Source organism: Bombyx mori, chromosome 16, assembly GCF_030269925.1.
Source record: "Bombyx mori chromosome 16, ASM3026992v2".
NCBI lineage: Eukaryota > Metazoa > Arthropoda > Insecta > Lepidoptera > Bombycidae > Bombyx > Bombyx mori.
In genome coordinates, this window is record NC_085122.1 from 3,872,920 (window position 1) to 3,888,008 (window position 15,089).

The following is a 15,089-nucleotide window of genomic DNA, read 5'->3' on the forward strand; positions in this document are numbered from 1 at the left end:
GTGGCGCCAAAAAATGTTAGGTAATTTGATTTTGTTAGGTAATTTGGTTAGGTGTGTGGCGCATTTACGTTGTAGATGTCTATGGGCTCCAGTAACCACTTAACATCAGGTGGGCTGTGAGTTCGTCCACACATCTAAGCATTGAAAAAAAAAAAAAAATAGCATATAAAATCTCAGACGACTGTTGCTAACAAATCAAACATTTAGCACACTAACGTTTTTTTTGCCGGTGCCTTTGTAGGCAGATGTCCCACCTGATCGTGAGTGGTTACCGTTGCTCACGGACGATAATAATGACAAGAGCAAATAAGGGGTATATTTATATGTATGTGTTGTGTCAAATACATGGTAGTGTGTGTAATGTATTTTTAATTGATTTAATGTATTTTTATGCATAATTTAAAAAAATAATAGCATTCTGTACTCCTTCTCTTTATTCTCTATAAGTGTGGGAAATCTCACACTCCTCCTCCGTCTGCGCAATTTTAGTAAAAATTGATACAAAGTTTTTGCTTCAGGTATTAAAATATAGATATGCCTTGTGTACTTCGCCTTAAGAGACTTCCTTTGCAGATGTCTCTTTACAAAGGAGACAACCGACATTATTCTGTTTGTGCGGTCAATGACTAACAACGATTGACGTGATACTAATGTAATATAATGGCCGTCTGGTGTAGTGGTAAGCGACATGGTCACTACACAAGGGGGTCGCGGGTTCTAATCCCGCCAAGGGAAGATATTTGTATGATAAATATAAATGTTTTTACCTGGGTTATGGATGTATATTAAATATATGTATGTGTATAATAAAAAAATCTTACATTTATTTCCGTTATCTGGTACCTGTAACACAAGTTCTTTACGAACTTATCACGGGACCAGTTAACGTGGCGTGATTGTTAGTAAAATATTTATTATTATTATTATTATTATTTGAATTCCTTTAAATATTACTATTAATGATGTAATCAGAAAATGGCCCTCAGAAACAGCTCACTGAGTTTCTCGTCGGGTCTTCTTAATGGGTCGCGTTTCTAATCCGATGGTAGATTCTGCGACGCACTGCTCTTGCCGGGGCTAGTGTTAGCAACGTCACCAGGTTAGACCCCCGTGAGCTCACCTACTCGTTCGGTGAATCTAGTATGACCCATCGAGGTCACTAGAATAGGTAGGAAAAAAAACCTTATTATCCCCTAATAATATCTAATTAATTGTTTTTTTTTTATTATAATTACCCTACCAGAATTCGTGCACCGGTGAACCAAATTAATGTGCACGGTATTAAAATCTTGGAGACACAATATTTTAGGAATTGGGTAGTCGTGGATATTCGTGGGTAATCTGCACATTCTCTATTTTGATTTGTGCGATGTATTGTTGATAGAAGACAGCAGAAGCATTTTATAGTTTTAAAGTTCGGGACAGCCAGCAAAAAAAAAAGATGCGAACGAAGTTCAGATTATGAAAAAAAAAACTATTAAATTTTCTTTACAAGTTTTCTGTTTTTTGTTACCTTAATAGGCAGATGAGCGTGGTAAGGTTCATGAATGCCAGTAATTCCAGGGTCACAGTCAAGCCCACCGTTGCTTAATATACTTGAGCATACATGAGCATACTTGCAGCAGAAATGCGCAGCAGAATATGCCTATGTCTGAAAGCGCGTACGAATAGTGGGAAAATACATTTTTTTTATTTATAGTTCTTGCCAACAATGACTATGTTAATATATTTTAATTTCTTAGACGGACCGGAACCAATAGACATCACAACGTGAATACCATCTTGAGACTTGAGGTCTGTCTCAATTGTACCATTAAGGACGATCCCGAAAAATAGCCAAGATGGTGGTACCTCTGTGGTGTAGAATATGCCCTACCACAACTTGTGTAGTCTAACTGTATTTTATTTTGCAGTGACATTAATAAATACAGTTCATTAAACAATTTAATGTATCTGTACTTGTTTATCTCTTTGTGTACAAATAAAAACTTAATTCACTGTCTAGATCTTTCTATATCTATAAAACTCTGTAAACAAATAATAAAAAAAAAAGTTGTTTACTCTAAGTCTAATGAAAAATGTGTCCTTTGGCAAAAAATACACGTTTTACTTGCAAGAAATTCAAGGGCTCTGAAAAAAAAAAACGATTCAAAGCTTGATTCAAAAGGTTGTATGTTTCAGTGTTGCCCAGAACAAAAATACACCTTATTAATTTTATTATAACATTGATTTTGTAAATCGGGTAACTGATGCCAGGGCTGGCTTAAAGAGTTTCGTCGTCTTCTCAGCTATTTAAACTGCAAGTAGGAATTTATTTGTTTCAACAATTTGCTCAGTCGCCGTAACGCCCTTGGTAAGTAGCTCCTTCCTCGATGAAGTTTTTATGAAGCTACACGTGTAAGTTTGGTAATGCGACGCTACTGCCTAATTTTAAATATTTTTTTTTTGTCTGACCACCTCCCCGCCTATTTCTGCCGTGAAGCAGTAATGCGTTTCGGTTTGATGGGTGGGGCAGCCGTTGTAACTATACTTGAGACCTTAGAACTTATATCTCAAGGTGGGTGGCGCATTTACGTTGTGGATGTCTATGGGCTCCAGTAACCACTTAACACCAGGTGGGCTGTGAGCTCGTCCACCCATCTAGCCAATAAAAAAAAAACTATAATATACATGATGATTTATTCTTCCTATTTCGCGAGCCGCAGACACAATTGAATATATTTACGGCTCCATCTCGCGTTAAGTCGTCCGCGACTATAAAAAATAATAATTATGTTGTATGTATATAATCCAAAACGTCAGAAATAATATAATGTAAAAAAGTAGATTTTTAATTGAATGTGCAATTTCGAAAAGGGCATATCTCTGAAAATGTAAAATGTTCAGGAAATGAAAAAAAAAACTGATTATTTTCTAAAGCAGTGTAAAATTTAAAATATTATCTTTTGAGATACTATATTTTAGTGTTAATTAGCAATTGAAAATTACTGGAATTATTATAAAATGGGTATAGGTTAAGCCTCAAAACTACATGTATATGAAAAAAAAGATGTGGTGTCGTGGGACACCAGGTAGGAACGAAGTTCCTTCGGCTAACGTAGAATCGACACAATTTGCAAAAAAAAAATCGTGCTCAATTTTATGTAGGCTTTCTTGATTTTTCTCTTAAATTTTGCTGATTAGTTTTTATTTAAGTACAGGAAAGTATTTAGGAAATTCAGTATTTTAGGAAATAATAAATTACGTAAAATAAATAAAAAAACGTAATTCAAATTATCAATTAAAGTAACAAAATATGTTTCTTTATTTTTGTTTGACAACATAAAATTACATAGAAATAGAAATAATTACAAAAAGGAGGAGAAAAAGAAAGGTATTATACACTACTCGCTTGTGTATACGACTGTCGCGCATGCGCACGTCTCATTTAACGGTTTTATTCCACGGACTTTTTCTTACGGTTTTACTATCACATTTTTTTCAGTTCGGTCGCGCAGCAAAATCCCTATCTCCTCCGAGCCTGCCGTAAGGAACTTCGTTCCAAAAACGTATTTGACAAAATATACGACATGTGCCCTTTTCGAAATTGTATATTCAGTTATGTCGACGTCTCGCCGACATCGTTGAAAATACTATACGTAAGTAAACCGTCGTGCAAAATGTAAACAAACATTGGAGCTTTCTGGAAACAGGTCGGAAATGCATTTGAAGCCAAGTGCATCGCTATAAACGTTACACAACACGGTCACCTTGTCCGGTTCTGAACGATTGTGCTCTGGATTTTACGGAGAACACGATCTGCTGTTATTATTATTAATATTTTTTAATGCTTAGATGGGTCAATAAGCTCACAGGCCACCTGGTGTTAAGTAGTTACTGGAGCCCATAGACATCTACAACGTAAATGCACCACCCACTTTGAGATATAAGTTCTAAGGTCTCAGTATAGTTACAACGGCTGTCCCACCCTTCATATCGAAACGCATTACTATTTCACGGCAGAAATAGTCAGGGTACCTACCCGTGCGGACTCACAAGAGGTCTTACCACCAAAAACATCCTATATTACGCTATTTATTTTATTATTCGGGAAACCAACAGTACAAAACAAACATATCTATGCTAATACCTAAGTAATTATCAACTGGCTATTATTAACGTGGACGATGGCCCCAACTTAGTTATCATTTCGCGGAATCTTACTATAACAAAAAACAATGTATTGTTACGATACACCCAATGTCTTTTAATGTTATGTACTAGAAAGACCTACCTACTTCCTACCATCCTAACTGCAGACTTAAGTCTTGCGAAGAAGGGCCCTTTTTGTCATAGCGCCGCAATTTCAAGGAGTACCACTATAACCTTTCGCAAGTATCAGAATACTTTGGGCCGACGTGTCGAGCGATGTCCAATATAGGAGTCATTTGGACGGCAAAGCCAAGTTGGGCTCCTAGAGTGAGTTCTCAATAGAGAGGAACTGTACTTCACGTCCAGACAAAGACTTTTGCTTTACAAAGCACAGGTCTGGCCTCGTCTGCAGTATTGCTTCCACCTTTGGGCCAGAGTTCGTAAATACCGGTTACTTCCATTCAGAAGAGGGACGTTCGGATTATCGATAATTCCATTCTTACGGATCGTTTGGAAACTCTGGGTCTACGAAGGGACTTCGGTTCTCTCTGTATTTTGTACCGTATGTTCCATGGCAAGTGCTCTGAGGAATTATTTAAGATGATCCCATCATCTCGTTTTTATCATAGCACCGCCCGTCGACGAAGTAGAGTTTATTCATACTACCTAGAACCCCCGCTTTCATCTACAGTACGTTTCCAGAAAACTTTTTTGGCACGTACCATCAGGATTTAGTTTAAGCTCCCCTCTCCATAGAGGTTAAACACTATTGTTTCCCGAGCGCTATGACATGTCCTTTTTTTTATTGCTTAGATGGTTGGACGAGCTCACAGCCCACTTGGTGTTAAGTGGTTACTGCAGCCCATAGACATCTACAATGTAAATGCGCCACCCACCTTGAGATATAAGTTCTAAGGTCTCAGTATAGTTACAACGGCTACCCCGCCCTTCAAACCGAAACGCATTACTGCTTCACGACAGAAATAGGTGGGGTGGTGGTAGCTACCCGTGCGGACTCACAAGAGGTCCTACCACCAGTGTCCTACTTCAAACGAGGCTTGCGAAGAGTACATGATAGTAGGCACCGTCTTGGCTCTGCCTGTGGCATTGCTGACATTCCTGAGCGATGGTAACCATTCACTATCAGGTGGGCCGTATGCTCGTCTGCCTATAAGGGAAATAAAAAAAATCGTCCTTGGCGTTGACTTATAAAGTAATGTCGAGAACTAACTAAAACTATCAAGTTAAGACCTGCATAAAAATAGTAGTTGTAAAAAAAATCATGGCTGATCCCAACCTGACCCAGAGTACCTAACACGATTCAGATCCGACGGTAGATTTAGCGAACACCGCTCTTGCTAGGGCCAGTATTAGCAATTCTGTCAGGTTGAGCTCCGTGAGCTCAGCTACCGTTCCGCGCATAGTTGAAATAGCACTTTAGCCTACCAGCGACCAGTTACCGTCCTTGTCGAACCCATCACTTGCGACGAAGCGCTCGACGAGTAAATTAGCCCATAGACACAGCCCAGTTTCTCGCCGGATCTTCTCAGTGGGTCGCGTTTCCGATCCGGTGGTAGATTCTGCAAAGCACTGCTCTTGCTAGGGCCAGTGTCAGCAACACACCCGGTTTGAGCCCCGTGAGCTCACCTACACGTCAAGGAGAAGCTGATATAGCCTCTTAAGGCTATCAGCATAGGTAGAAAAAAAGATTACCAACGATTTGGTAGGATTAAAACTTCAAGTTCGCTCTCTAATCTCAATTTTTATTGCTTTCTCAGAAGTTAACAAAAATCGGTAGCTAGCATAGTTTACAAAAAAAAAAAAAGGATCAAGGTTATTTTTACATAACATCAGGCCCTAGCGCCTCGTGAGAAACGACAATCAACTGAAACAAGTTCTATGACCCTTCAGACACTTACACAAACACATACAAAGACATAACCATGAAATAACTGTTTTACAGCATAGACATACATAAATATAGAAAGTCGGCATTGAATTAACCTAAACTGAATCAATAAAACCGAAGGAGAAATTGATGATAATATAATCTACAAGTTGATGAATCATAAATGAAATTTTGCAGTGTCAATAAATTTTATGATCGTATGTATTTCGTGTATGATGTTTTTATTTTTATTGAATGTACTAGCAGACCCGACAGACTTCGTAGTGCTTCAATCAATAAATAAAAGACCTAAACTTTTGTAAAAATAAACTTAAAACAAACAAAAGGAATCCGTCCGACGGGGAATACATCAAAGGAAAAACCAAATTGTTATTTTTATTTAATTCCGAGCATTTTCATATTTATCTACCTTTTAAACCTTCTCTGGACTTCCACAAATAATTCAAGACCAAAATTAGCCAAATCGATCCAGCCGTTCTCGAGTTTTAGCGAGACTAACGATCAGTAATTCATTTTTATATATAGGTATATAGAAGATTATTTGCGTTAAACTTTAGCGAGTAAATTAGTAAATATAATAAATAAAAACGCAAAACTTTAGGGACTTTTTTGCTGTCAGCTTTTAAAACGTTTGTGATACTTGATATTTACATACCATGAGTACGAGATGTGATTTTAATGTGTGAATGTGTTGCGTGGGCACAGAAAAAAAACGTGCTCTCATCGTCTGTCTACGATATATTACATACTATCTGAGTCCCGCGATGTTACCCGCGGTTGTTGTCGCACCGCGGGTGACGCCGCAGGGCGAAGCTAGTCTAAAAGAAATAGCCTAAGTTACTCCTTTTATCATCAGCTGCCTATCAGTGGAAATGGACTCTGAAGAAGGTTGATCGAAGTCGGATCGATGCGTTTGAGATGTGGTGCTGGAGGAAAATGCTGCGGATTCCCTGGACGGTGTATCGGACGAACGCATCAATCTTGGAAGAACTAGGCGTCTCCTTAAGACTCTCCACCATTTGCCTACGTAGGATTTTAGAGTTTTTCGGTCACGTTGCGAGGAAAAAGGGTGACAATCTCGAAAGATTTCTCATCAAAGTGGAAGGAAAGAGGCCTAGAGGGCGTGGTCCCATGCGCTGGTCCGATCAGATTAAGACGACTTTGGAATCTAGCATCAATGTCGCTATCCACTGCCCGGAGGACAGAAGTGAATGGAGGAACATAGTCCTAAAAAGTGCTCAGTAAAGGTCACGACCCTCAAAACTGAGGAATACGACGCACGTAGGAGGCCTATCAGGGAGAGTCTCGTCAAAATGGTCCAGCCGTTTCAGAGATTAGCCGGAACAAACAGACAGATAGACAAATAGATACACAGACAAAAATAAAAAAATATAATATTTTGGTATATGTACTGTATCAAGAAGGTTATTGCCAGGGCGAAATCGGAGCACGTTGCTAGAATTGGCGAGCGACTGAAGAGCTATCCCTCTGGGAGCCGTGCTTTTTGGTCGCTCGCCAAAGCTGCAGAAGGTAACTTTTGCAGGTCTAGTCTCCCACCACTACGCAAGTCCGATGACAGTCTGGCCCATAGTGCGAAAGAGAAGGCTGACCTTCTGGTCAAACTCTTCGCCTCGAACTCGACTGTGGACGACGGGGGTGCCACACCACCGAACATCCTCCGGTGTGATAGTTCCCTGCCGGAGATCTGCTTTACACAGTGTGCAGTCAGGCGGGAACTCCGACTCCTGGACGTCCATAAGTCGAGCGGGCCAGACGGCATCCCTGCAGTGGTTCTGAAAACGTGCGCCCCTGAGCTGACGCCTGCGCTAACGCGTTTGTATCGCCTCTCTTATTGCGCTAACAGGGTTCCGTCTTCATGGAAGACTGCCCACGTCCACCCTATCCCCAAGAAGGGTGACCGGTCGGACCCATCGAGCTACAGGCCTATCGCGATAACTTCCTTGCTTTCCAAGGTGATGGAGCGAATAATTAATATACAACTCCTGAAGTATCTGGAGGATCGCCAGCTGATCAGTGACCGACAGTACGGTTTCCGTCACGGTCGCTCAGCTGGCGATCTTCTTGTATACCTTACTCACAGGTGGGCTGAAGCCTTGGAGAGCAAGGGCGAGGCTCTTGCTGTGAGCCTTGATATTGCGAAGGCCTTCGACAGGGTCTGGCATAGGGCACTTCTGTCGAAGCTACCATCTTACGGAATCCCCGAGGGTCTCTGCAAGTGGATCGCTAGCTTTTTGGATGGGCGGAGCATCACGGTCGTTGTAGACGGTGACTGTTCTGATACCATGACCATTAACGCTGGCGTTCCACAAGGTTCGGTGCTCTCCCCCACGCTTTTCATCCTGTATATCAATGACATGCTGTCTATTGATGGCATGCATTGCTATGCGGATGACAGCACGGGGGATGCGCGATATATCGGCCATCAGAGTCTCTCTCGGAGCGTGGTGCAAGAGAGACGATCAAAACTTGTGTCTGAAGTGGAGAACTCTCTGGGGCGAGTCTCCAAATGGGGTGAATTGAACTTGGTTCAATTCAACCCGTTAAAGACACAAGTTTGCGCGTTCACTGCGAAGAAGGACCCCTTTGTCATGGCACCGCAATTCCAAGGAGTATCCCTGCAACCTTCCGAGAGTATTGGGATACTTGGGGTCGACATTTCGAGCGATGTCCAGTTTCGGAGTCATTTGGAAGGCAAAGCCAAGTTGGCGTCCAAAATGCTGGGAGTCCTCAACAGAGCGAAGCGGTACTTCACGCCTGGACAAAGGCTTTTGCTTTATAAAGCACAAGTCCGGCCTCGCGTGGAGTACTGCTCCCATCTCTGGGCCGGGGCTCCCAAATACCAGCTTCTTCCATTTGACTCCATACAGAGGAGGGCCGTTCGGATTGTCGATAATCCCGGTCTCACGGATCGTTTGGAACCTCTGGGTCTGCGGAGGGACTTCGGTTCCCTCTGTATTTTGTACCGTATGTTCCATGGGGAGTGCTCTGAGGAATTGTTCGAGATGATACCGGCATCTCGTTTTTACCATCGCACCGCCCGCCACCGGAGTAGAGTTCATCCATACTACCTGGAGCCACTGCGGTCATCCACAGTGCGTTTCCAGAGGTCTTTTTTGCCACGTACCATCCGGCTATGGAATGAGCTCCCCTCCACGGTGTTTCCCGAGCGCTATGACATGTCCTTCTTCAAACGAGGCTTGTGGAGAGTATTAAGCGGTAGGCAGCGGCTTGGCTCTGCCCCTGGCATTGCTGAAGTCCATGGGCGACGGTAACCACTCACCATCAGGTGGGCCGTATGCTCGTCTGCCTACAAGGGCAATAAAAAAAAAAAAAAAAAAAAAATCCATACTGACGCATTTAATAAAAAGTGATTATTTTATTATTACAAACAGACACTCCGAATTTATTTATTTGTATAAATAATATAAATTATACGACCCGAATCCATTCAGAATGTCGGGATACGTGGAATAAAAGCGTGCCACTATTATTAGAAACATATGTAGGTCGATACCCTTAGATATTGTTTGAAGGTTTGTTTTCTTTCATCAATGTGACTTTGATAAAAATTGGTGATAAACTGTGATGGTAACGATAAGTGAAGTAACCCTATTGTTTTGCGGTGAGTGTTATGCTATATATTTCTTTTTTCTTTTTTTCATTATGTGAACTACCTCATAACCTTTTGACAGGTCGTCGTGGCTTGCCCGGTGCAGTCGTATCGAGCGACGCAACGGTGTTCGAATTTTTCTAATGAAATACATACTTAACACTTTCGCTGACAGTACGTCGTTAGACGGGAAATTAACATATTGCGGTATAACAGTACGTCGAAGGACGGGGTACTTACTTTTATGAGCATTGGCAGTACGTCGTCGGCCGACAAATTCTAATAGAAGCAATATGAAAAATAGCATTCACTGTCATATTGTAAGCAATCTCACATTTCTTACTGTCGTAACATGATTGTTTTGTGAGTAGTTTAATATTGCTGTCTCAGTTGTTCACGCACACACGTAAATAGTTCGCATATAAGTACTACGTCCACCGGCGTGAGCGCACGCTAATTTCTCGATCAATCAGTGCGGCCACTGCCATTTTGTGAACAACCACGTGTTTACGTCACTCAAACAGTAAGTAAATTTTGCAAAAATGATATTTTGTGTGTTTATTTGTATTGAAACATCGTTATGTTTATGTATTTATAAGATTTTGTGATGTTAGTATTTCCTTAGGTATTTTTATTTACTAAATAACAGACTTTCCTTGAAATACTTGGGTCAAAGTAGTATTATTATAGTGTCGGATTAGAATAAAATTCATGACCTTACGTGTAATTAGCCGTTGCTAATTTACTCCTCTAATGTGATAAAGCTTGTGCCCAGCTTGGAAATTTTATAGGTTGTTGATTGATTTACCAATTGAACAATTTGTTAATTTTAGATGTCAGCAAAAAGTTCAAAGAAACGTCCAAAAATACGCTTGTGCGACGATTTTTCATCAAATTCGCCATCTGAAGCAGATTTAGATCCCTTCGAGGATAATGACGGTGAGTATGGTTCTGACACGAACTATGAACCACAAAATATAGAAGAAACTGGTGCATCCAGTTCATCAGAGGAAATATTTTCTATAAGACCTTGTCGAAAATACTCATTTCTGATGTGTAAAATGTGTTCCAAAGAATAAGAAGAGGGTCGAAACTAGCTACAGGTGCATTGGTTGTCCAGGACTTCCTCCATTATGTCCTGAATGTTTCCAGGATTATCACCAAATCCTTGAACAGCAAGAACAATAAATCGTAGTCTGACTCTTCAAAACCTTATTTTGCAGATTTATTTTCATTTTTTGAGACTCTATACGTTCCTATTTTTATAATTATTTACTAGGGTATGTTGAACTATTTTTTTGTTACTTTGGTACTTATATGTTTAATATTGTTTTCTTTTATTGAGTTAATTATTAGGGTTTTTTATTGTTTGTTAGTAGCGTTGCCGTAGTGTCGAAACTTTGTATATTTATTATGTACAAAGATTGTTATAGAAGATTTCCGATAGCGCATTAAAATATTATAATTTATAATAATTTAAGCGTTAAACATATGATATAATCATTTGAATGTTCCTAATTACAATACCAAATAATTTGTAATTATTGTGTAAGAAATGTGTATTTGAATAAGTTTCAGACTATATCTGTTTTTCATCGTACAGATATTGAAAAATACCATAACATAGCATTTGATGTTATAATAATTAATATATTTTTTTGTTTTTTGTTGGGAAATTTCGTTTATTTTATAAGTCACAAATTATTGTAGGAGGTTTAATATTTGAAAATATTTGATTATTTTACAAATATTATGTGTTTTATTATCTTTCCTCAGAAGATCCCAAGTATATAAGATATTTTTCGACGTAGTGTCTCACTTAGGCAGGCGAACATATGACCAACTTGAAACTACGTCGTGCAACGTCCACGTCTTTAAACGTAGTGCCAGCTTTAGGCAGTCCAATATGTGGCCAATATGACACTACGTTGAGAAACGTTCACGTCTGTGAACGTAGTTTTGCTATAAAACAGGCAAGCATGTATTCAACACAAAACTACGTCGACAGACGTCCACGTCTGTAGACGTAGTGCCAGATTGAGGCGATCGAATATGTAGCCATTATGACACTACGTCGTAAAACGTTCACGTCTGTCAACGTAGTGTCACATTTAGATAAGCAAACATACATCCAATACGAGACTACGTCGGGAGACGTTCATCATTTTGTATAGAGAATTTCACTGCCTTTTGGTGATGTCAGGGTAAGTGCTCACTGTCAGCGAACGTGTTAACAAATGCTTAAGAGTACGGAGAGACTTCCACGGTGAAGGAATAACATCGTGTAATAAAGATCAAACCCGCAAAATTATAATTTGCGTCATTAGTCGTGGTAGGACGTCTTGTGAGGCCGCACGGGTAGGTACAGTCACCCTGCCTATTTCGGCCGTAAAGCAGTTATGCGTTTCAGTTTGAAGGGTCGCGCAGCCGTTGTACTGTTAAAACGGAGACCATAGAACTCTTGTTTTAAGGCGGATGGCAGCATTTACGTTGAAGATGTTTATGGGTTCTGGTAACCACTTAACACCTGGTAGGCAGTGAGTTCTTCCACCCATCTAAGCAATAAAAACCTAGCTGATGTAAAAAGGTTATCGAAGTCTATATAATAATATAGTACCATACATAGACCACAGAATATAATCGGCCCCTGTGTCTAGCATTCGTGGATTATGAGAAGGCTTTCGACTCCATCGAGACTTGGTCTGTTCTGGACTCTCTGCGACGATGCCAGGTAGACCATCGCTATGTCCAGGTGTTGAAATGCCTCTACGACTGTGCCACGATGAATGTTCGAATACAGAATCAGCAGTCTAACCCTATCCAATTGCGTAGGGGAGTGAGACAGGGGGATGTCATTTCCCCGAAACTGTTTACCAACGCATTGGAAGATATGTTTAAGACGCTGGATTGGAAAAAGATGGGCATAAACATTAATGGCCAGTACATCTCACACTTGCGGTTCGCAGATGACATCGTTCTCATGGCGGAATCGTTGCAAGATCTGCAGCAGATGCTGAACGGCTTAGCAGATTCTTCGCGACGAATTGGACTCCGGATGAACATGGATAAAACCAAAGTGATGTTCAATTGTTACATTAGCCCGGGTCCGATCGTCGTGAAGGGCTGCCCGCTTGAAGCTGTTGATGAATATTTATACCTTGGGCAGACGCTGCAGATGGGTAAACACAGCTTGGAGAGGGAAATCAAGAGAAGGATCCAACTGGGCTGGGCGGCGTTCGGCAAACTACGTGGAATCTTTTCATCGCACATCCCACAGTGCCTGAAAACGAAAGTTTTTAACCAGTGCGTCCTACCGGTAATGACTTACGGAGCCGAAACGTGGACACTCACAGTACGGTTGGTCCGTCAGCTCAAAGTCGCTCAGCGAGCCATGGAAAGAGCCATGCTCGGAGTTTCTCTGAAGGATAAAATACGGAATGAGATTATTCGACAGAGAACTAAAGTCATCGACATAGCTCAAAGAGTCAGCAAGCTGAAGTGGCAGTGGGCTGGCCATATATGCCGTAGGACTGACGATCGCTGGAGCAGACGGGTCCTCGAGTGGAGACCGCGCAGCGGAAGACGTAACGTGGGACGCCCCTTGGCTAGGTGGTGCGATGACCTCCGCACGGTGGCCGGCAAGAAGTGGATGAGGAGAGCCGCAGACCGGGCTCAGTGGGCTGTTGATGATGATGATGATGATGATGATACAAAGTGAATTTCGCCATTAGTGATGCATTTATTTCCATTGTTGAATTTAATCACATATAAATTTATGTATGTTCCTGTTTATTTGTGGTTCGCTATCTACCTGCCCTGTGTACAAATAAACACAAAAAGAAATTATCCTTTGAAATATTAGAAAGTAAAACTGAAGCCGATATTTTCGATAGAAGTTCTTTTCAGGGTACTATGTCAACCTATGTCTAAATTTTTTTAATTGTCTGTGTACTCTAGCGAATTTTATTGATTTATTGACTAAAGTTAAGAGGTAAATGTTTTCAAAGTGCCTTTATTGCTGACGGGCGCTTTATTTTAAGTTTGTATTTGAGTTATTAAAGTACCGTCTATATGTACTGTCCCGCACACCATCGGAAGTCGTCGTGGCCTAAAGGATAAGACGTCCGGTGCATTCGTGTTGAGCGATGCACTGGTGTTCGAATCTCAGGTGGGTACCAATTTTTCTACTGAAATACGTACTCAACAACTGTTCACGATTGACTTCCACGGTGAAGGAATAACATCATGTAATAAAAATCAAACCCGCAAAATTATAATTTGCGTGATTACTGGTGGTAGGACCTCTTAGGAGACCACACGGCTAGGTACCACCACCCTGCCTATTTCTATCGTGAAGCAGTAATGCGTTTCGGTTTGAAGGGTCGGGCAGCCGTTGTAACTATACTTGAGACCTAAGAACTTATATCTCAAGGTGGGTGGCGCATTTACGTTGTAGATGTCTATGGGCTCCAGTAACCACTTAACACCAAGTGGGCTGTGAGCTCGTCCATCCTACTAAGCAATAAAAATAATAATTGGAAAATTAACTAGCTCAAATTGATATTCTTTAAAAATATGAATCAAACGTTCACGTTACATGAAGATACTTCGCTCCTACCAAGGGAATCACGTTGCTACCAACATAATGTTGAACTTCATTGCTTATTGATCTGTTCGTTATTATGGATGAGTGATGCTCTGCGCGTCAGAACGTCGTTTGGTTCCACGTGAATCAACCGCGCTTATAGGCGATCGCCTATGTGATTCGATCTTAGACAAGAGCGCGTCATTACTTTGTTATTACGAAGGATTTGTTACGGAAATAAATCATCGCGAAACATCCCTTCACATCCCTTCAACATCCTTTCCTTAATTTTTAAAATCGATCAAAAGAATTATTTTGTCATTTAATTTTAATAGTTAGTTATATTTTAGTTTTGGTAAGTTAGTTGAAGTGGTCGTGGCGTAACTAGTGCTTAGATGGGTGGACGAGCTCACAGCCCACCTGGTGTTAAGTGGTTACTGGAGCCCATAGACATCTACAATGTAAATGCGCCACCCACCTTGAGATATAAGTTCTAAGGTCTCAGTATAGTTACAACGGCTGCCCCACCCTTCAAACCGAAACGCATTACTGCTTCACGGCAGAAATAGTCAGGGCGGTGGTACCTACCCGTGTGGACTCACAAGAGGTCCTACCACCAGTAATTATAATTTTGCGGGTTTGATTTTTATTACACGATGTTATTCCTTCACCGTGGAAGTTAATCGTGAACATTTGTTAAGTACGTATTTCATTACAAAAATTGGTACCCGCCTGAGATTCGAACACCGGTGCATCACTCAACACGAATGCACCGGACGTCTTATCCTTTAGGCCACCACGACGACTAATAGCCGCCTGAGTGCATCCAGAGA

General features: G+C 40.9%; 1 long non-coding RNA gene across 1 annotated transcript; it reads left to right on the forward strand.

The window, feature by feature from the left end:
* The first annotated feature begins 9,999 nt into the window (after positions 1 to 9,999).
* Positions 10,000 to 11,419, forward strand: LOC119629712 (uncharacterized). Its single transcript, XR_005245630.2, has 2 exons — positions 10,000 to 10,194; positions 10,505 to 11,419. It is a non-coding gene; the product is annotated as an uncharacterized LOC119629712 (long non-coding RNA).
* Positions 11,420 to 15,089: the final 3,670 nt, after the last annotated feature.